The following is a 20,816-nucleotide window of genomic DNA, read 5'->3' as shown; positions in this document are numbered from 1 at the left end:
TTTGTGCAGAAAAGACCTCTCTGTTGCCTTATCTGAAGATGGCTGTTCATGATATTGGGCTTTTGTTTGTTTGTTTGTTTGTTGTTTGTTTTGTGTTTTGTACTGCGGACTGAACATAGGGGGGTGGTCTACCACTGATCTGTATCCCCAGTACCTTTTTTTTTTTTTTTTGCAGTGCTGGGGATCGAACCCAGGGCCTTATGTTTGCAAGGCAAGCACTCTACTGACTGAGCTATCTCCCCACCCCCAGTTATTTAATTTCTAAATTTTGAGACAGTTTATGTTATAGTTTTGATATAAGGTATCCCCCAAAAGCTCATGTGTGAAACAGTACAAGAAAGCTTAGAGGTGAAATGATTGGATTAAAGATCCTTAACCTAATCAGTGCATTAATCCTCCAATAGTGATTAACTGGATGGTGACTATAGGCAGGTACGTTGTGGCTGGAGGAGATGGGTCACTAGGGACATGTCTTTGGGATATATATTTTGTCTGTGGTGGGAGGAATGCTCTCTCTCTCTCTGTGTGTCTCTCTCTGCTTCCTGATGCCATGTCCCCAGCTGCTTTCCTCCACCATGATGTTCTCCCTCACCTTGGGTTCAGAGCGATGGAATTGAATGGCTGTCTATGGACTGAGACCTCTGAAACCATGAGCCCCCAAATAAATTTTTCCTCCTCTAATTGTTCTTTTCAGAACTTTTGGTTGCAGCAGCGAAAAAACTGACCAAAACAGAATCTCACTAAATTGCCAAGGCTGGCCTCAAACTTGTCATCTAGCCTCAGTCTCTTGAGTTGCTGGGATTATAGGCAAAGCCATGTGCCAGGCCAGGAAGATGACTACCTGTGAGAAAGAGCAACACTCATGCAAAGACATGCAGTTGGATTGTCACATGCATGGGGAAAGTGCTTAGACTCAACTGTAGAGGAAAACATTTTGTTTTCAAGTAGCAAAAAAATAAATATCGGTAGTTTTCACCATGAGATAGTAGGCATTTTGGGACGGTATTTACCTGGGTAGAGTCTGGATTCCTGGCTCATTCACTTAGAAATTCTGCAATGTTAAGCAAGTTTTATGTTCTTCTGAATTTCAGCTTCTTCTCTGTAAAATGTGGATAATTATAAAAATGCCCCCTCTATAGGATTTCTGTGAGGTTTAAATGTGATCGCTCACAGACAGTCCTCAATACAGTACCTGGCACAGAGTGGCCACTCGGTCAAGGCCATTTTCTTCCTATTGCACCCTCCCTCACCCATCCTCTTCCCTCCAGGTTGAAACTCAGACAAACAGGGAGCCAGTGTTGTCTTGGACCTTGATAGAGCTCTAGCACCCGTCCTATCACAAGCACTCAATAAACACTTGGTGAAAGAATAAATAAAGCTTTATTCTGAGTAAAGTAATCCAAAAGGTTGGGCTCTCCAGGAGCAATTTTCCCTTAATATTTTCATAAACCATCTAGAAAAGTGAGTGTTTTATCAAACTCATTAGTCTTCAGAAGCCTCTAAAATAGTAATGGAGTTTGTGGCTTACACAGAGACACTTAAGAAAAAATTTTCTAGGCAATCATGGGGGCAAAGAAGTGGCAAACTAATTTTATTAACACAGAGTAGCAGTATTTTTTGGAGATTTCCTTCATTGTGAGTGAGAACTGAGAATCACTGTGAGTCTTGCCAAAAGGTGTCAGATTGATATACTGTTTTAGCTATTAAATGAAGACGAAGTTATCAGGAGGTCAACAAAAGTGTACATTAATTTAATTTTAGATATAGCAAGGTTCATCTTGTCTGAAAAGTGTGATTCTATGATAACAAATGCTAAAGAATCAGGAGACACTATTTTGATCCCATTGATACAAAACAATTAGAAACATGCTTTTCAGCCAGGTTCGGTGGTGCACACCTATAATCCCGGTTGCTCAGGAGGCTGAGGCAAGAGGATCCCAAGTTCAAGGCCAGCTTAGGCAACTTAGAAGGCCTTGTCTCAAAATTTAAAAATAAAATAAATAAGGCTGGGGGTGTAGCTTGGTGGTAGAGTGCTTGTCTAGCATTTGTGAGGCCCAGGGTTAAAATACAGTACTGGGGAAAAAAAATAAGTATTCCTTTTCCTTTCCTAAGAGTTTCTAAGAAGCATTTGAGGGAATGTAGAGTATGTGCTCATTGGTAAAAGAGGAATTAGTCATTTTATAAAGTGCTTAAAAATCACTTTATTTTTAGAATGTTCCCTTTTATCACTGACATCTTAATGTACTATAATTTGAAATTTTTGCATGTTGAGTGAGCAGAGCACAAACCCTTCACAACAGTGAGAATAATTGCTACTTGAATGTGCTATAAGTCAATATATAATGCAAGAATGCATAATGATGGTACAGAGCATTTACTGTACCTTAATAGTTATAGAAAATAATTTCAAAACAAAAAGCTGCTGAATGGAATATTCATTTTGGATATATTCCCTAGTTATATATTCCTTAATGTGATATTCTAAATAATAAAATCCATAATTTTAAAGGTATATGTTTATAAACCTCAAACTTAAGCTTAGAGAATCTCAGGGAAGCTACAATTTCATTTGTGTAAGTATGAACCAGAATTTAAAAGAAAACTATGGTTACTATATTTAAGAATCTCTGCTTGTCTTTAAAAACAACAATTTTTGTGCACAGTTGCATCTTTCAAATCTAATGGGCAAATGCTAAAATACTACAAGTAAAAGTATTTTATTTGTACCTGAGACCCAATTAGAAAAAGAATGTTCCAAAAATTGGTGGGACAAAGAATAAAGTAAGAGATGAGGTGATTTTTCCTTGTCTAAGTCCAAAGCTTAGTAGTAGTTTGTAAAATATAGAAAAAATTTAAAATAAATACACATTTTCTTAGGATGAACTTTTCTTTCTTTTGTCATCATTTTGGAGTCCTGTATAATAGACCAGGGTCAGATAGAGTTTTTTTTTTTTTTTTTTTAGCATAAATAATGTAAAGTAGGTTAATATATAACAAAAAGTTCTTGATTATTTTGTAGATAATCTCTGAGGGCATCCGGCATGGAGTCTTCAGTGGCCTTAATGGGCATCTGTAGCCCAGCTTCTCCATGATGTCAGTTTCCATCCTCTTTTCTGTTCTCATGCTCTTGTGTCATGATATTTCCCCTCATGATAACAAAATAGCTGCCTCGGCTCCAAATATCACACCCTCATGAATGAAGTAAAAAAAAAAAACAAGCAAGAAAGAATGGAGAACTTCTCCCTATATATCTTTTTTTTTAAATAAGGAAGCAAAATATTTTCTAGAAATTCCCCAACTGACTTTCTTTTCTCTTTTGCCTCAGTGGTCGAAACTAAGTCACCCACCTCTCCTGAGTCAATCACAAGAGAGGATAGATTTTTCCATTGAATTAGAATATTTATAACTCACTCCCTTGTACTAAAGAAAGGACCCACTTTTCCTAATAAACTGTTACTAAATCTTTGAATGAAATTGGATTTTTGTTAGCAGGATGTCTGTTTGGTCAGTAGCTAATAATGCCTACTATACCACAAAGGCTTGTGTGTGTGTGTGTGTGTGTGTGTGTGAGAGAGAGAGAGAGAGGGAGAGAGAGAGAGAGAGAGAGAGAGAGAATGCCAGTTTATTCATTTACATTAAGAAATATTATTGCCAAAAGAACTGGGCACTTGAGTTCTCTGACCAGCATTATTTTTCCTTATAGAAAATAAAAGGAAAGTTAAATTATAATGAGAAAGCTGGTAGGTGCATGCAGAATCAGATTTCTATATACTTAGGTTGTCTCCTTTGCCTACAGTGACTTTTTTTTTTTTAAACTCCCACATATCCTTGAAAATTTAGCTTAAGCATTATCCACTGCAGAAAGCTTTGTCATTCTTTCCTTCCCCATCTGAATCTCCCACCTTCACACTGGATTACTTGCTTCTCTTCTGTATTCCCGTGGCTACTATGCAAAATGCATCATTACACCTCTTCTATAGTGTTACCATTATCATTTAGGAGTCCTCTCCACTAAATGCCGATGCTTTATGTGCAGAAACTGAGATACCATGTTTAGTGGTGAGCATGCAGCTCCAAGTACGGAGATCAAGGGATAGATATTTGCAGCACTGGTGCACGCCTATAATCCTAGCTCTCTAGGAGGCTGAGGCAGGAAGATTGAAGTATGAGACTAATGTGGGCAATTTAGAAAACGCTCAATCTCAAAATAAATAATAAAAAGGGCCGGCAGATGTAGTTCAGTGGTAGAGCACCCCTGACATTTCCTAGTACCTCAAAAAAAGGGAGTGGGGCAGGGAGGGCATAGATATTTGAAACCTGTTGTGAGATTAAGTTTTTGTGTGAAATTGGAGAATGCCTTTGGATGAGATTAACACTTAAACCCCTGAACGCCGAGTATAGCAGACTGCCCTCCATAATGTGAGTGGGCCTCATCCAATAAATTGAAGACCAAAAATAGAACAAAAAGGCTGGCTTCTCCAGGAAAGAAGAGGTTCTTCAGCAGACTGCCCTTGGACTTCATCTGTACCATTGGCTTTCCTGACTCTCCCCCTACTGGCCTTTGGGCTTGAACTGCACATCAGCTCTCCTGGGACTAAACCTGCCTGCCACATGGCAGACTTCGGACTTGCTTGCCACCATATCACGGTAGCCAATTCCTTCTTCATAATACCTCCCCCTCCCGACACACACATCCATATTGATCTTGTATCTGTAGTTATATATCTTATTGGTTCTGTTTCTCTAGAGAACCCTAACTAATAAACCTGCACATATAGTAGATGACTAAATGGAGTTTGCAATTATGGTTAAGGATATTGAGATGGGAGGATTACCTGAGATTATCCAGTAGGTTCAGTGTAATTTCAAAGGTCTTTATAAGAGGGAAGCAGAAGTGTCACAAAGAGGATGAAGCAGGGGTTCAAGTGATGGCTGGTTGGGGGTTGCAGAACAAGGATAGTATTTAGAAGCTGGAAAACACAAGGGAACAGAGCCTCCAGAAAAAAATGTAGCCCTGCTAACATCTAAATTATAGTTCAGTAAGACTCATTTTGGACTTCTGGTTTTTAAAACCTATAAGACAGTAAATATATGTTGCTTTAAACTAGTAAGTTTGTGGTAATTTGTTATAGAAACAATAGGAAACTACCACAGTATTTGAGGAATATGTATTATTGTTAAGAATTTAATACATAAAGCTAATATCACCAAAACCTTCAATCAAGTTGTTATTATATCCATTTATAGATGAGCAAACAAATTCAGAAAGATTAGGCAATTTATGAAAGTATCATGCCAAGAACTGATACAGCAGGTTTTGGAATCCAAAGCACATTCTTCTAAATACTGGTGACCCCAAAATATCCCAAGACATTCAGCTTTATAATAGAGGAATAGCCAATGGTAGCACCGAAGGATGGCTTGAGAACATTGTAGCCTCTTCCAATTTTCTTCAGCACCCCTGAGGTAAAGTAAATGACAGCAAACTTGAAGTAAAAAAACAGCGTGCTTATTTCCAAATATAGTTTCAAGATCAGTTTCTAGCTTCTTTTGATGTGGGGATTGCCTACCATAAATCCCTTCATAGTGAATTCTAGAGCTGCTCAGTGGGATCCTACACATCGAGTCCTTAGGCACAAGCTCTCACTTTTCATGGACCGAGACAAACTAAATACCGGAATCGGGCTAGCCTTTATTGTCTTATTTTAGTATGTTTATTAATTCCTATGTTTATTAATATCTAATTGATATTAATGTTATCAATTAGACCCTCCAGGGCTTCCTCAGGCAAGAAGCCAGTCTTTTAAAGATGATTTTGCAAAAAAAAATAAAATAAAAAAATAAAGATGATTTTGCATATGCATAAGGGCATCAATTTCTTATAGATTTTATAAATGTACAATTAACTGACAACCCTATTTCCAAGTTTATGAACTTCACTTTGCTTCTACCCTAATGTAGTACCTGCACGCTGATTACATAAACATGTGAACATTTACTTAGAAAAATCTTTTTAATGAACAGCTATTTATGAAGTAATTGCATAAATATCAATAGATATCATAAAATATCTATTGAAATAATTCATAAGTTATAAAACTGCTCAAAGCATAAGAGATACAAACATTGGTTTCTTTTGAGTTAAGTATGTCTTGGTGGGGAAATATTTAATACGAGAATAATGATCTTTTCTATACCTGTGGGTAAGATAGATCAAGTTTTTTTTAAAAGTCATACATTTTTTGTTTGTTTAAAGACTTTTTTTTTTAATTTTAGAGACTATTTAAACTGCTTCATGGCTAACAATTTGGAAGAGTTAGCTGAATTCTTGTTTAATTGAAGGGTACTTTTGTATGTGTGTGTGTGTGGTGCTGGGGATTGAACCCAAGGCCTTATGCACGTAAGTCAAGCACTCTACCAACTGAGCTATATCCCCAGCCCAAGGGGTACTTTTTAAAAGAATATGATAATTAGAAAGAATTGTGGCTAGAACATTTCTGATATGGATACTTTAGTGTTTGTATAAAACCCAATGCGTGGGCCAGGCGCGGTAGAGCATGCCTATAATCCCAGCAGCTAGGGAGGCTGAGGCAGGAGGATGGGGAGTTCAAAGCCAACCTCAGCAATTGAGGAAGGGCCTAAGCAACTTAGTGAGACCTTGCCACTAAATGAAAAATTAAAAGGGCTGGGGATGTGGCGCAGAGGTTAAGTATTCCTGGGTTCAATCCCTGAAACAAACAAACAAACAAAAAAATCAAAAGAACAATGTGGGTGTTCTTATCACTACCACTCATGAATTCACACTCTGGGCATTCTTCTAATGTGAGAGCTGTACCTTTGCCAGCCCCGTGGAGTTTCCTCAGTGTACACATATAAAGGACAGGGTGGGTATTTTTTACCAGTCTTTTTTGTTAAATATATTAATTAACTTACTTCAAGATTCTAAGAACACTAAGGAAATTTAAAAAATATTTCTAGTTGTAGATGGATGCAGTACCTTTTATTACTTTATTTATTTTTAATATAGTGCAGAGGATTGGACCCAGTGCCTCATACGTGCGAGGCAAGTGCTCTACCACTGAGCTACACTCCCAGCCCAGGAAATTTGGAATCAACATTTCCCTTCTGACAATTTGCTGATTTCTAATCACAGATGTAATTTATATATGAAACCATGAACCCCACTATTATGTATAATTATAAAGCACCAATGAAATGATAAATAAATTAGAAGTCATCTACACACAGAAATTATAGTTTATAGCAGCAAATTTTTTGGAAGAAATTAAGTAAAGATTTCTTATAAATGCTTATTTGGACATCCAAAACCTACAGAGTGTAAAGCTTTAAAAAAAAATAACAAAAAAAGAGCCAAAATCCTTTTGTTGAACTTTCATTTCCTCTCTGTGGAATCAGTTTTCAACCTCGACTCCTCCTACACCCTGATTATGGATTCCTGCTTTCAATCCATTCACTGGGTCCTGCCAATTCCGTGTCTTTAGTAGTTCTGTCAGGATGCTCTGTCTCTTGCAGCTCTCTTTATTCCAACCACCATCATCTCTGGCTTTGGTTTATGGCAGCATCTCATAAATGACTTCTGTTTCTTTGCCTCTAACCTCCATGACCAACCTCCCACAACCTCCTGTTGTGAAATTCCAACAGCCAACTATTCCTTGTAAAATGAAAAAATCAAATCATGCCACTCTGCTTGCTGTTTCAATCCTTCAACAGTATTTTCAGAATAAAGTTCAACCCCCAAATGTTAGGATGTGAGATCCTGAAGATTTGGATCCTGTTTAGGGCTCAGATGTTATGGTCACTAAACAATACCAACCTGAAGGGCAAAGGCTATGATTTAATTTTTTTTTTTTTTTTTTTTTTTTCATTTCTGATCTTTTTTTTTTTTTTTTTTTTTTTTTTTTTTTATTGTAAACAAATGGGATACATGTTGTTTCTCTGTTTGTACATGGCGTAAAGGCATACCATTTGTGTAATCATAAATTTACATAGAGCAATGTTGTTTGATTCATTCTGTTATTTTTTTCCCTTCCCCCCACCCCTCCCACCCCTCTTTACCCTCTATACAGTAGTTCCTTCCTCTATACTTGCCCCCCTCCCTAACCCTAACTCTAACCCTTCCCTCCCCCCCATTATGTGTCAACCTCCACTTATTAGCGATATCATTCGTCCTTTGGCTTTTTGAGATTGGCTTATCTCACTTAGCATGATATTCTCCAATTTCATCCATTTGCCTGCAAATGTCATAATTTTATCATTCTTTATGGCTGAGTAATATTCCATAGTATATATATACCACAGTTTCTTTATCCACTCATCAATTGAAGGGCATCTAGGTTGGTTCCACAGTCTGGCTATTGTGAATTGAGCAGCTATGAACATTGATGTGGCTGTATTTCTGTAGTATGCAGATTTTAAGTCCTTTGGGTATAGGCCAAGGAGTGGGATAGCTGGGTCAAATGGTGGTTCCATTCCAAGTTTTCTAAGGAATCTCCACACTGCTTTCCATAGCGGCTGCACTAATTTGCAGCCCCACCAGCAGTGTATGAGTGTACCTTTCTCCCCACATCCTCGCCAACACCTGTTGTTGCTCGTATTCTTGATAATCGCCATTCTAATTGGGGTGAGATGGAACCTTAGGGTGGTTTTGATTTGCATTTCTCTTATTACTAGAGATGTTGAACATTTTTCCATATGTTTGTTGATTGCTTGTAGATCTTCTTCTGTGAAGTGTCTATTCATTTCCTTAGCCCATTTGTTGACTGGACTGTTTGAATTCTTGGAGTAGAGTTTTTTGAGTTCTTTATAGATTCTGGAGATTAGTGCTCTATCTGAAGTATGATTGGCAAAGATATTCTCCCACTCTGTAGGCTCTTTCTTCGCATTGCTGATAGTTTCCTTTGCTGAGAGAAAGCTTTTTAGTTTGAATCTATCCCAGTGGTTGATTCTAGCTTTTATTTCTTGTGCTATGGGAGTCCTGTTAAGGAAGTCTGGTCCTAGACCAACAAGATGAAGATTTGGACCTACTTTTTCTTCTATAATCTGCAGGGTCTCTGGTCTGATTCCGAGGTCCTTAATCCATTTTGAGTTTAGTTTCGTGCATGGTGAGAGATATGGGTTTAGTTTCATTCTGTTGCATATGGATTTCCAATTCTCCCAGCACCATTTGTTGAAGAGGCTATCTTTTCTCCATTGCATATTTTTGGCCCCTTTGTCTAGTATGAGAAAATTGTATTTATTTGGGTTTGTGTCCGTGTCCTCTATTCTGTACCATTGATCTACCTTTCTATTTTGGTACCAATACCATGCCGTTTTTGTTACTATTGCTTTGTAGTAGAGTTGAAGATCTGGTATTGCAATACCCCCTGTTTCACTCTTCCTGCTAAGGATTGCTTTAGCTATTCTGGGTTTCTTATTCTTCCAGATGAATTTCATAATTGCCTGCTCTATTTCTGTAAGGTACGTCATTGGGATTTTAATTGGAATTGCATTGAATTTGTATAGCACTTTAGGTAGTATGGCCATTTTGACAATATTAATTCTTCCTATCCAAGAACATGGGAGATCTTTCCATCTTCTAAGGTGTTCTTTAATTTCTTTCTTTAGTGTTGTATAGTTCTCATTGTAGAGGTCTTTCACCTCTTTTGTGAGATTGATTCCCAAGTATTTTATTTTTTTCGAGGCTATTGTGAATGGGGTAGTTTTCCTAATTTCTCTTTCTGAAGATTCATCACTTATGTATAAAAATGCGTTGGATTTATGGGCATTGATCTTGTAACCTGCTACTTTACTGAAATCACTTATGAGTTCTAAGAGTTTTCTGGTGGAATTTCCAGGTTCCTCTAAATATATAATCATGTCATCAGCGAACAGGGATAGTTTGAGTTCTTCTTTTCCAATTCTTATCCCTTTAATTTCTTTGGTTTGTCTAATTGCTCTGGCCAGAGTCTCAAGAACGATGTTGAATAGAAGTGGTGAAAGAGGGCATCCCTGCCTTGTTCCAGTTTTTAGGGGGAATGCTTTCAGCTTTTCACCATTTAGAATGATATTAGCCATGGGCTTAGCATAAATGGCCTTTACAATATTAAGGAATGTTCCCACTATCCCTATTTGTTCTAGTGTTTTGAGCATGAAGGGGTGCTGTATTTTATCAAATGCTTTTTCTGCGTCTATTGAAATAATCATGTGATTCTTGACTTTAAGTCTATTAATATGGTGAATTACGTTTATTGATTTCCTGATGTTGAACCAACCTTGCATCCCTGGGATGAAACCCACTTGATCATGGTGCACTATCTTTTTAATATGTTTTTGTATGCGATTTGCTAAAATTTTGTTGAGAATTTTTGCGTCGATGTTCATTAAGGATATTGGTCTGAAATTTTCTTTCCTTGATGAGTCTCTGTCTGGTTTAGGTATCAGTGTGATATTGGCTTCATAGAATGAGTTTGGGAGGGTTCCCTCCTCTTCTATTTTATGGAATACTTTGAGAAGTATTGGAATGAGCTCTTCCTTAAAGGTTTTGTAGAACTCGGCTGAGAACCCATCTGGTCCCGGACTTTTCTTTGTTGGTAGGCTTTTGATGACTTCTTCTATTTCAGTACTTGAAATTGGTCTATTTAAATTGTTTATGTCCTCCTCATTCAGTTTAGGCAATTCATATGTCTCTAGAAACCTGTTGATGTCTTCGAAATTTTCTATTTTGTTGGAGTATAGATTTTCAAAATAGCTTCTAATTATGTTTTGTATTTCCATCCTGTCTGTAGTGATATTTCCTTGTTCATTCCGAATTTTAGTGATTTGGGTTTTCTCTCGTCTTCTCTTTGTTAGTGTGGCTAAAGGTTTATCAATTTTGTTTATTTTTTCGAAGAACCAACTATTTATTTTGTCAATTTTTTGTATTGTTTCTTTTGTTTCAATTTCATTGATTTCAGCTCTGATTTTAACTATTTCCTGTCTTCTACTACTTTTGGTGCTGTTCTGTTCTTCTTTTTCTAAGGCTTTGAGCTGTAGTGTTAGGTTGTTTATTTGTTGAGTTTTACTTCTTTTATTAAATGCGCTCCATGAAATAAATTTCCCTCTAAGTACTGCTTTCATAGTGTCCCAGAGGTTTTGATATGATGTTTCTTTGTTCTCATTTACCTCTAAGAATTTTTTAATTTCCTTCTCAATATCTTCTGTTATCCATTCATCATATAATAGCATATTGTTTAACCTCCAGATGTTGGAATAGTTTCTGTGTTTTACTCTTTCATTTATTTCTAACTTCAATCCATTATGATCTGATAGAATACATGCTAGTGTCTCTATCTTCTTGTATTTGCTAACATTAGCTTTGTGGCATAATATATGGTCTATTTTAGAGAAGGATCCATGTGCTGCTGAGAAGAAAGTGTATTCGCTCTTGGTTGGATGGAATATTCTATAAATGTCCGTTAAGTCTAAATTATTGATTGTGTTGTTGAGATCTATGGTTTCTTTGCTCAATTTTTGTCTGGAAGATCTGTCCAGTGGTGAGAGCGGCGTGTTAAAATCCCCTAGTATTATTGTGTTGTGGTCTATTTGGTTTCTGAAATTGAGAAGGATTTGTTTGACATACATAGATGAGCCACTGTTTGGGGCATAGATGTTTATGATTGTTATATCTTGCTGATTTATGCTTCCCTTAAGCAGTATGAAATAACCTTCTTTATCCCTTCTGACTAACTTTGGCTTGAAGTCCACATTATCGGAAATGAGGATGGATACTCCAGCTTTTTTGCTGAGTCCATGTGCATGGTATGTTTTTCCCCATCCTTTCACCTTTAATCTATGGGTATCTTTTTCTATGAGGTGAGTCTCTTGCAGGCAACATATTGTTGGATCTTTCTTTTTAATCCAGTCTGCCAGTCTATGTCTTTTGATTGATGAATTCAGGCCATTAACGTTCAGGGTTATTATAGAGAAATGATTTGGTTTCCCGGTCATTTGGTTCATTTTTAAAATTTTGTTTATTTATTTGTTTGACACAACTTGTTTCCTCCTTTATTTGACAATTCCTTTAGGATAATTCCTCCCTTTGCTGATTTGTTTCTTTGTTTTTCATCTCTTCCTCATGGAATATTTTGTTGAGAATGTTCTGTAATGCTGGCTTTCTTTTTGTAAATTCTTTTAGCTTTTGTTTATCATGGAAGGATTTTATTTCATCGTCAAATTTGAAGGTAAGTTTTGCTGGGTATAAGATTCTTGGTTGGCATCCATTTTCTTTCAGGGCTTGAAAAATGTTGTTCCAGGACCTTCTAGCTTTTAGGGTCTGGATTGAAAAATCTGCTGATATGCGTATTGGTTTCCCCCTGAATGTAATTTGGTTCTTTTCTCTCACAGCCTTTAAAATTCTGTCTTTATTTTGTATGTTAGGTATTTTCATTATAATGTGCCTTGGTGTGGGTCTGTTGTAATTTTGTGTATTTGGAGTCCTGTAAGCCTCTTGAACTTGATTTTCCATTTCATTCTTCAGATTTGGGAAATTTTCTGATATTATTTCATTGAATAGGTTGTTCATTCCTTTGGCTTGTTTCTCTAGGCCTTCCTCAATCCCAATAATTCTTAAATTTGGCCTTTTCATGATATCCCATAGTTCTTGTAGATTCTGTTCTTGATTTCTTACCATCTTCTCTGTTTGTTCAGCTTTGTTTTCAAGGTTAAATATTTTGTCTTCAATGTCTGAGGTTCTGTCTTCCAGGTGTTCTATCCTATTGGATATGCTTTCTATGGAGTTCTTAATTTGGTTTATTGTTTCCTTCATGTCAAGGATTTCTGTTTGGTTTTTTTTCAATATCTCTAACTCTTTATTGAAATGATCTTTTGCTTCCTGTATTTGCTCTTTTAACTGTCGATTGGTGCGATCAATCAATGCTTGCATTTGCTCTTTCATCTCATCATTCAATGCTTGCATTTGCTCTTTCATCTCCTCGTTTGCTTCTCTGATCATTTTAATTATGTACATTCTGAACTCCTTTTCTGTCATTTCTTCTGCCATGCTGTCATTGGGTTTTATTGATGTAACATCTAGATTTGTTTGCAGCATTTTCTTTCCTTGTTTTCTCATGTTGTTCAGATATCAGTGGACCGCTGAGATATTGCAGATTTCCTCTGTTGATTTACAATGACCCTGAAGATTTCTATATATATCCCCTCTTAGCCTTCAGTAGGCTGAAGTCTTGGAGGAGGTTGATAATGCGGTGCTCCACAAGGAAGCTGCCTCTCTAGGAGTGGTGGCCTTCAGGTGGGGTATATTCCCTGCTAGTGGGCAGAGGTGCCTCCACTTGTTGACCAATGGTCATCCAAAGGGGACCTAGGCTGTGGGCTGAGGCAAGGCCTGTTTGGGCCTGAGCCTCTGGTTTTACTGTCCTTGTGGGAAACCTCACCCAGCAGGGAAGACTCACCCGGTGGGGAGGTCTCGCTGGTCAGTTTCCTCCTAGAGGTTCCCCTCAATTTACATCTACTGCCTGGGCTGGGCTGCCTTCCTCTGCAAAGTTTCCAGGGGCCCGGCCCTACCTCCTGGGCCTGGGAGCCTCACCCTTCGCAGATGAATCTCCTTAGGCTGCCCCTCCTCAGAGAATTTGCCCATAGGCCTGGAACCTTCGCTCCGCCCTAAGCCTGTCTCTGTGCGGCTCTTCCACCCAGAAGCCTCCTAGATCCTGGGACCCTGTTCTGCACCTAATCGCCTGGCTGCGTGGCCCCTCCTCTGAGCAGCCACCTGTGGCCCCGAACAATCGCTCTGAGTCCCAGAGACCCGCCACAGGCCTCTTCCTCCAGACAGCTGCCCAGTATGCCGGTGCGGTCACTAGGAGTCCAAGAAACTCACTTCGTGCCTCCTCCTCCCACCAACCACCCGTAGCCCGGGGCAATCAATCACTCCGAGTCGAAGTGACCCTGCCCGTTCCTCCTCCTTCTCCAGATAACCCCCCGGGTGTTCAGGAGCAGTCCCTCTGAGTGGCTCTGAATCCACGTGACCCGCTGCACGGGTCCTCTGGGCCACCGCCCGGAGCTCTGGTGTGGTCCTTCAAGACCAAGCGTCCCACCACGCTTCTCCTCCAGGCAGCCCCCCTGTGTTCAGGAGCTGTCACTTTAAGACCAAATAACTCACCACTCGCCTTCTCCTCTGAGCAGCCGCCTGGAGCGCTAATGCAGTCACTGCGAGTCCAAAGGACCCGCCGCGCTCCTTCTCCTCCTTCTCCTACTCCTCCGGGCAGGCCCCGGGGTTCAGAAGTGGTCAGGGTCCAAACAGCTCGCCACGCAGCCCCTTCTCTGGCAACCGCCTGTAGTTCCCGTATAGTCGCCCGAATCCAAGCGGCTGCTCCTCTTCCTCCTCGTCCTCAGGGCAGGCCCCGGGGTTCAGAAGCGTCGTTCTGATTCCAAACAGCTCGCCGCGCGGCTTCTCCTCTGGCAACCGCCTGCAGCTCTGGTGCAGTCTCTCCGAATCCAAGTGGCCACGCTCCTCTCCTCCTCCTCAGGGCAGGCCCTGGTGTCCTGAGTCCACACAGTTCTCCCCGCTTCTCCTCCCCCGGGCAGCCGCCGGAGCCCCAGTGGCTGCTCCGAGTCCCAGCGCTGTGCCGACCGGCCTCCTCTATGGCGCTCCAGCGGGGGGAGGGGCGTCTCGCCGGCAGTTCTACTTCACAAAGTTTCCTGCGTTCCGGGACCCCCGTCCCATCCGGGATGCCCCCCCAGGGGGTGAGAGTCACCCGGCTACTTTGAGTTGGACCCAAGCGTCTCAATATCTCCTCTCTTGAATCCTGAGTTCTGGAGCAACACGTAATGCAGCCACCCTCTAGGCCGCCATCTTGAAAACCTCTGATTTAATTTTTAATCTTTTTCATTCTCATTGCCTGACAGGCTGGGGATGTGGCTAACTATACTCCCATTCCTGTCTCTTTAAGTGGTTCAATAAAAATACCTATTACGAATTTGATAGTAGTCAATTTATTGTGAAAAGAATCTATTTCTTAACATTAGGATTTGTATGAAAGATGACATCCAACATAGTTAAAATGATGAGACAAGCATGTTAAGCCACGAATAAGGGTACAGAGATTACACATTTAGCATCTTTAACTGTAATACCATTAAACAATTATGACTTTCTAAATAATTCATGTGTTAATTCATACTTCCATTCATCCAGTTATTCTTTGCTAAATTTCTTCATGAAACATTTCACAATTATTTCTTGAGAATCTACTATATGCCAAGTTCTGTTCTAGGCAGTGGTAATATAGGGCCTGGTATGTAGTAGATGAGATCTCTATTTTGGTAGGGTTTTTATTCATTTGGCACAGATAGACATGAAACAAAATATAGAGTAGTATAGCTTCAGAAATAACTAACTCTGATAAATAAAATATAGCAATGGGATTCAGTGATGGGGGAGAGGGGCCAGTTTAGGGTGATTCAGGAAAGTCCTCTCTGAGAAAATAAAGGATATCAGTGATGAGATTTCAACAAGGAGAAGGAGCCACAGGGAGAGCTGGTTCAGCAAGGCCAACAAGTAGAAGAAACTTGATATGGAAACAAACACTCATATTCTAGAAAAAGGTAAAAGGCCAGTGTAGCATATGATCACATAAAGACTTTGTGCCCAGGGCAAGATATAAGAATGACTTGAGCTAGAGTTTTACCAATGAAGATGTTAACTAGTTGAATTTGGTCTATATTTTGGAGGTCCAATCCACTGGACTTTGTCATGGCATGTAGGGGTATAAGGAAAGAAAGGCCTCTAAGTTTTTGACTTAAATAACTGAGCAGAGGTGGTATTACCATTTGTTGGAATGGAGAATAAAAGGGGAAGTTCTCTTGGGAATCTCTTTGTTCTACTTGGAATTTGGAAAGTATATAATATATTCAAGAGAAGTCAAGTAGGAAGAAGAATATTTTGAGTATGAAACTCAAGGCAAGCCAGGAAAGGAGTTTTCATCAAACATTGCTCCACCGCAGTCTATTTTGTCCTGCATTAACTCAGAGCTGATGAGAATGAACCAGGGCACCTGCATGTAGTCATATTAAGAACCGAGACCACCTGTGTCAATATGACTTAGTTATTTGTTCCAGGAAAATTTGCCCAGAGAAGATAAGACCATAAGCCAATAAATAACTTCACTGTTTGCTTCAGGAAATCCCTGCAAATCAGATTATCTGAGACAACAGTCTTCTTACTTATATAAAGCTTCCTTATCAAACCACGGTTTACTTATCAGGACTTACTTTAAGACTCTCGCCTCAGTATGCCAATCCGCCCTAAACTATTAATTCAAAATCTTGCCCAATCCCAATCTTTTCCCTGCCTTTGAAACACCTGTCTTAAACCCCTTGCACACAGAGCTCCCAAATCCTATACAAAAAATGTCTGGCTCCTCCCTCTTGATTCTGTCAAAGTTCTGTTCATTCTGACTGCAGTGACTTCTAATAAGCTGAGTTTTTTTTTTTTTTTCTTTTTCTTTTTTTTTTTTCAGTGCTGGGGATCGAACCCAGGGCCCTGTGCTTGCAAAGCAAGCACTTTTACCAACTGAGCTATAAGCTGAGTTTTGATCTAAGTTTGCCTGGTTATGTTTTGGGAAGTTAAATATCCTTTACTATGTTGTTCTGACCTGTTCTTATAATGGGCATTTGTCCTGTAAATAATTATTTATCCTCCTGCTCTGAAACTCACAATTAGCAAAATGAGATTTATGAAGTTGTAAGGCCCTTAGATCTATTCTAATCCGTTTATTTTACAAATAGGAAAACTGAAGTTGGAGCAATTGTAACTTTTCTAGGGTCATGGTTAATAGCTAGTAGATCATAAAACAACTCTCAGTTTGGCATTCACTATGGAAGAATGCACAAGCTCATGTTGAGCAAGATAAAGTAAATTTTTTTTTTTTTTTTTTTTTTAACTATAAGATTCTTAGCAGGAGAGAGAACAATCTGGCTATTTTTGTTTGTGGTTGTGATGCTCTTACACTACTTGCCAGGTTGACTTAAATACTAAGCATTTGTGTTCATAAAGATATTAGTAAATTTTAATTTACATTTACCAAAAATTCAATCATTGAAATTTTATTAATCAGCAGATAGAAAAAGAAATACCAGCTGCCAAACTGTACAATTCCTGATGTAGTTGTAGTTTTCTCCCATTCTAATTATAAAGGAACAAAACAAATAAACAAACGAACAAATAAAAAAATCTCCACCAACTCACCAACTCCTGTATTGTTTCTCAGGGGGTAAGATGTACCATGCAAAATATTCAACAAGTTAACAGTGTCTTTGAATATTCCAGATACAGAGCCTCTTCAAGGAAGCTGAGCAATGCCATGTCTACATTTGTTAGGGATACATCTTCCAATTTTAACTCAGATTTAGTGAACATTGAGGAATAATCAAACATTTTTTGCAAGAACTGTAAAAGGCTGTAGACAACTGTCATTCTCTCCTCCCTTTATCTTAGGAATCAGCTCTGCCAACTTTATCTGTATTATGATTGTGGGAGCTGCCCCTTAAACACACCATGATTCAGTGTTCTACCCATAGTTGCCTGGACCAGAGATGAGCACTTGGCTCATGTGGGGCCAATGGGCCAATGCACTGGGGACAAAAAGTTATTTAGTGGCTGGATTATAAATGTATACAATGTAGGAGATGCAGTTAGGTATCTTCTGCCACTTACACCAAGAATCAAAGAAGGCCAAAATTTTGCTTAATATTCTATAGGACCTCTAAGCTGGAGGATCAAGGGTGGGTGAGGCTACTCAAGCCAATCCTTCCCTATCTACCATAATTACCAAATCAATACCAAACATTTTAAAAATAATAAAAAAGGAAAGCAAAGGGGATGGGATAAGGAAAAGTAAAAGAAGTGCTACCAAATACCTGTCCTAGCTTCCATCCCCTGGAACCAAGGCAGTTAAGTATCACTTGTCCATACTTTGTCACGATGAATGGACTGGCATAGGATGTGATGTCAGGTTCCTCTTCCTTGAACCACACCAAACCAGGGTACAGGGCACAGAGGAAGGACTCTTTAAGGACATCAGCAGAAAAGAAAGAATGTGGCATATCGACCACAAGCTCCCCATTTCCTCCAGTGGTCAGGACTCCGTACTCTTGCATTGTTCTCACCTTATTCCTGTCATGGAAAGCAGGGTTCTGCTCCTGATATCCAACACCCTCCCCACCCAACCACCACCAGGAGCGAAGACAGATTTACCTCTAAGATCTGCCCATTGGAAAGTGCTTCCTTTTGTTTTGGAAACAGCGTTAGGTAATACTAAGAACCAAAGCATTCCTATGCTTCAGAATAGCATGAGATTTATTTTTTACTAAAAAACAAAAGACTTATAGCACTTGCTCGTTCTTCTTCTTTCTCCCCCCTATAAACTACAAAAAAAAAAAAAAAAAATTCTCCATATGCTGAATTAGTACTTCTCTTTATAATAATCAAATAATTGTCATTCTAGTAATATTTTGTACAATTTTAATATAATAGAGTAAGTGATTTGGTGAAAGTACAGATGTTCCCAGACTTATGATGGTTTGACTACACATTTCTCAACTTCGTGGTGGTTGGGCAAAAGTGATGAACATTCAGTAGAAATCATACTTTAGATTTTGAATTTTGATTCTTTTCCTGGGCTAATCATATGCAATACAAATCTCTCAATTCCAGGCAGCAGCAGCAAACTGCCAGTCATAAGGATAAACAACGGATAGACTACTAGGTACTGTTTGGTTAAGCTAGGATGCGTCCTAGGTTAGGTGTATTAAATTCATTTTTGGCTTATAATATTTTCAACTTTCATGATGAATTTCTTGGAACATAATCCTATCCTTAGTCAAGGGGTATGTGTATACACAAACAAAACACTACACACCCATAGAGGAGGGACTCTGCACTGGATTAAGCATGAATTTAGGCTTTCTGGAAGACAAAAGCTGACTCTTCAGGAATGAGGCAGAATTAGCCAAGAAAAAACTATGAGTACATTATACGTGGAATATAGAGAAAGCTTGAGCAAGGTGGGGAATGCCATGGAGGGCGTCTTACAAAAAAACATGCAAGAAAATCATGAGAGATGAGGGTGGAGAGGAGAATGTGTTCAATTCCAAAGAACCTCATAAACTATCCGAGAGGTTTAGAAATTTCCCCTATAAAGATTTTTGAAAGATTTATGCAATGATTTGGATTGAGTTCCCCAGAATCATTCTGAGACAGAGAATTACATGCAGGAAGTTGTTTGGTCTTGTGGGATTCATCTTTAGGGGAAGGCAGGACTAGTGAAGGGAGAAGCTCAATGGCAATGCAGTTGCCCCTAGAAACTTGACTGATCTAAAAGGGGCTGTGGAGCTGAGATAACCCTTCAGAGCTGGCCTGCACTGAGGCAATGGGCAGGATCTTTGTGTCTTTGTGTCAGCCAGTCATTTACATTGGCCTCTACCTGAGAGGGATTGGAGCTTAGGCATGCAGTTCTCTGAAGCTAAGGGCAATCCCCAGTGTGAGATGAAGTTTTTGGCAGATAGCAGTTGATATTCTCAGCATTGGGGGATGAGTGCATATGCTTGATTAGGGGGTCTTGAAAGGAGACCACAGAACACACCACATACAAGAATACCTAATCCTACACTGGGACCAGTGGCGCAGTCTTTAATCCAAGCAACTTGGGAGACTGAGGCAGGAGAATCACAAGTTCAAGGTCAGCCTGGTCAACCCTGTCTCAAAATTTTTAAAAAAATAATAAAATAAAAAGGGCTGGGGATGTGACTTAGTAGTAGAGCCACAATCCCTGTGTTCAATCCCCGGTATCACCACCAAAAAAAAAAAAAAAAAAAAAAAAAAAAAAAAAAAAAAAAAAGAAGAAGAAGAAGGAATTTCAGATGCATCAAGAGAGACACAAGTAAAGATTTATTCGAGAAAATGAGCAACAGAGAGAGAGTGTATGGGCATTTGAGAATGAAAGGCACTTTTGGGGTCTTAGGCATCTGCTTTTAAAGGATATTAAGTGGTGATAAGGGTGTGGGGTGGTGTGAGCTTATTCAGCTCCATTCTTTTAATCATGGAGCACCAATCAGATGGATCATAGAGATCAGATTCTCAGAATCTTCAGGTTGACATTATTTAGTTAATAGCCCTTGGACTGTACTGTAGCATGGGTTTCAAACAACATTTTCCTCTATGCTTTTAATTGTCCTAAAAATACATTCTGTAAGTTAACAATGTATATAGGCACTAATTAACTGAACTTACAGTACTTTAAGGTTTATTGGAACTTCTAAGAATTTAGGCCTGGAGAAAAAACAGGCCCAGGGACAAAAGGTGAGGGTGTTGGTGGAGTTTTTCGATTTAAATTTATAGTCCCTCTTTCCTTCCCTGTTTGTCTTTGTTCTACCTACTCTTATTTCTTCTAGCCTACTTCAGCAGAGTCACTTGCTCTAACACGTGCTCACATCATTGCTGGTCACCATTCACCATGAGTTGCTTACAGGAACTGAGTCAATGCAGGCACCATGACCTTTAAACTCCAAAACTGTGAGCTAAATAAACCTGTTCTCTTTATAAAGTTAGCTGCCTCAGGCATTTCACTGTAGGAGCATAAAGCAGACTACACATGTCATTATGCTTTCTTTAGACAGGAATAATGTGGTATCTGACCTGCAGCTTAGATAGGCTTTCCTGTGGACATACACAATAAAAGTAAATACATATAATGTCAAGTGATGGCATGGAGAAATGAAAAGCCAAGAATCCTGCGAAGAAGGGCAGCTGTACTTTTACATAAGGTAGTCAA

The 20,816-nt window shown here is 39.1% G+C and overlaps 1 long non-coding RNA gene across 1 annotated transcript; it reads right to left on the bottom strand.

The window, feature by feature from the left end:
* Window positions 1-288: 288 nt before the first annotated feature.
* LOC306662651 lies at window positions 289-19,755 on the bottom strand. Its single transcript, XR_013764175.1, has 3 exons — window positions 16,560-19,755; window positions 14,849-16,452; window positions 289-7,848 (listed from the first exon to the last, which is right to left on the bottom strand). It is a non-coding gene; the product is annotated as an uncharacterized lncRNA (long non-coding RNA).
* Between the last annotated feature and the right edge of the window lie 1,061 nt (window positions 19,756-20,816).

The sequence above is a fragment of the Sciurus vulgaris genome, assembly GCF_902686455.1.
Source record: "Sciurus vulgaris genome assembly, chromosome: 5".
NCBI classification, from domain to species: Eukaryota; Metazoa; Chordata; class Mammalia; order Rodentia; family Sciuridae; genus Sciurus; species Sciurus vulgaris.
This window is presented reverse-complemented; position numbering and strand designations above follow the sequence as displayed.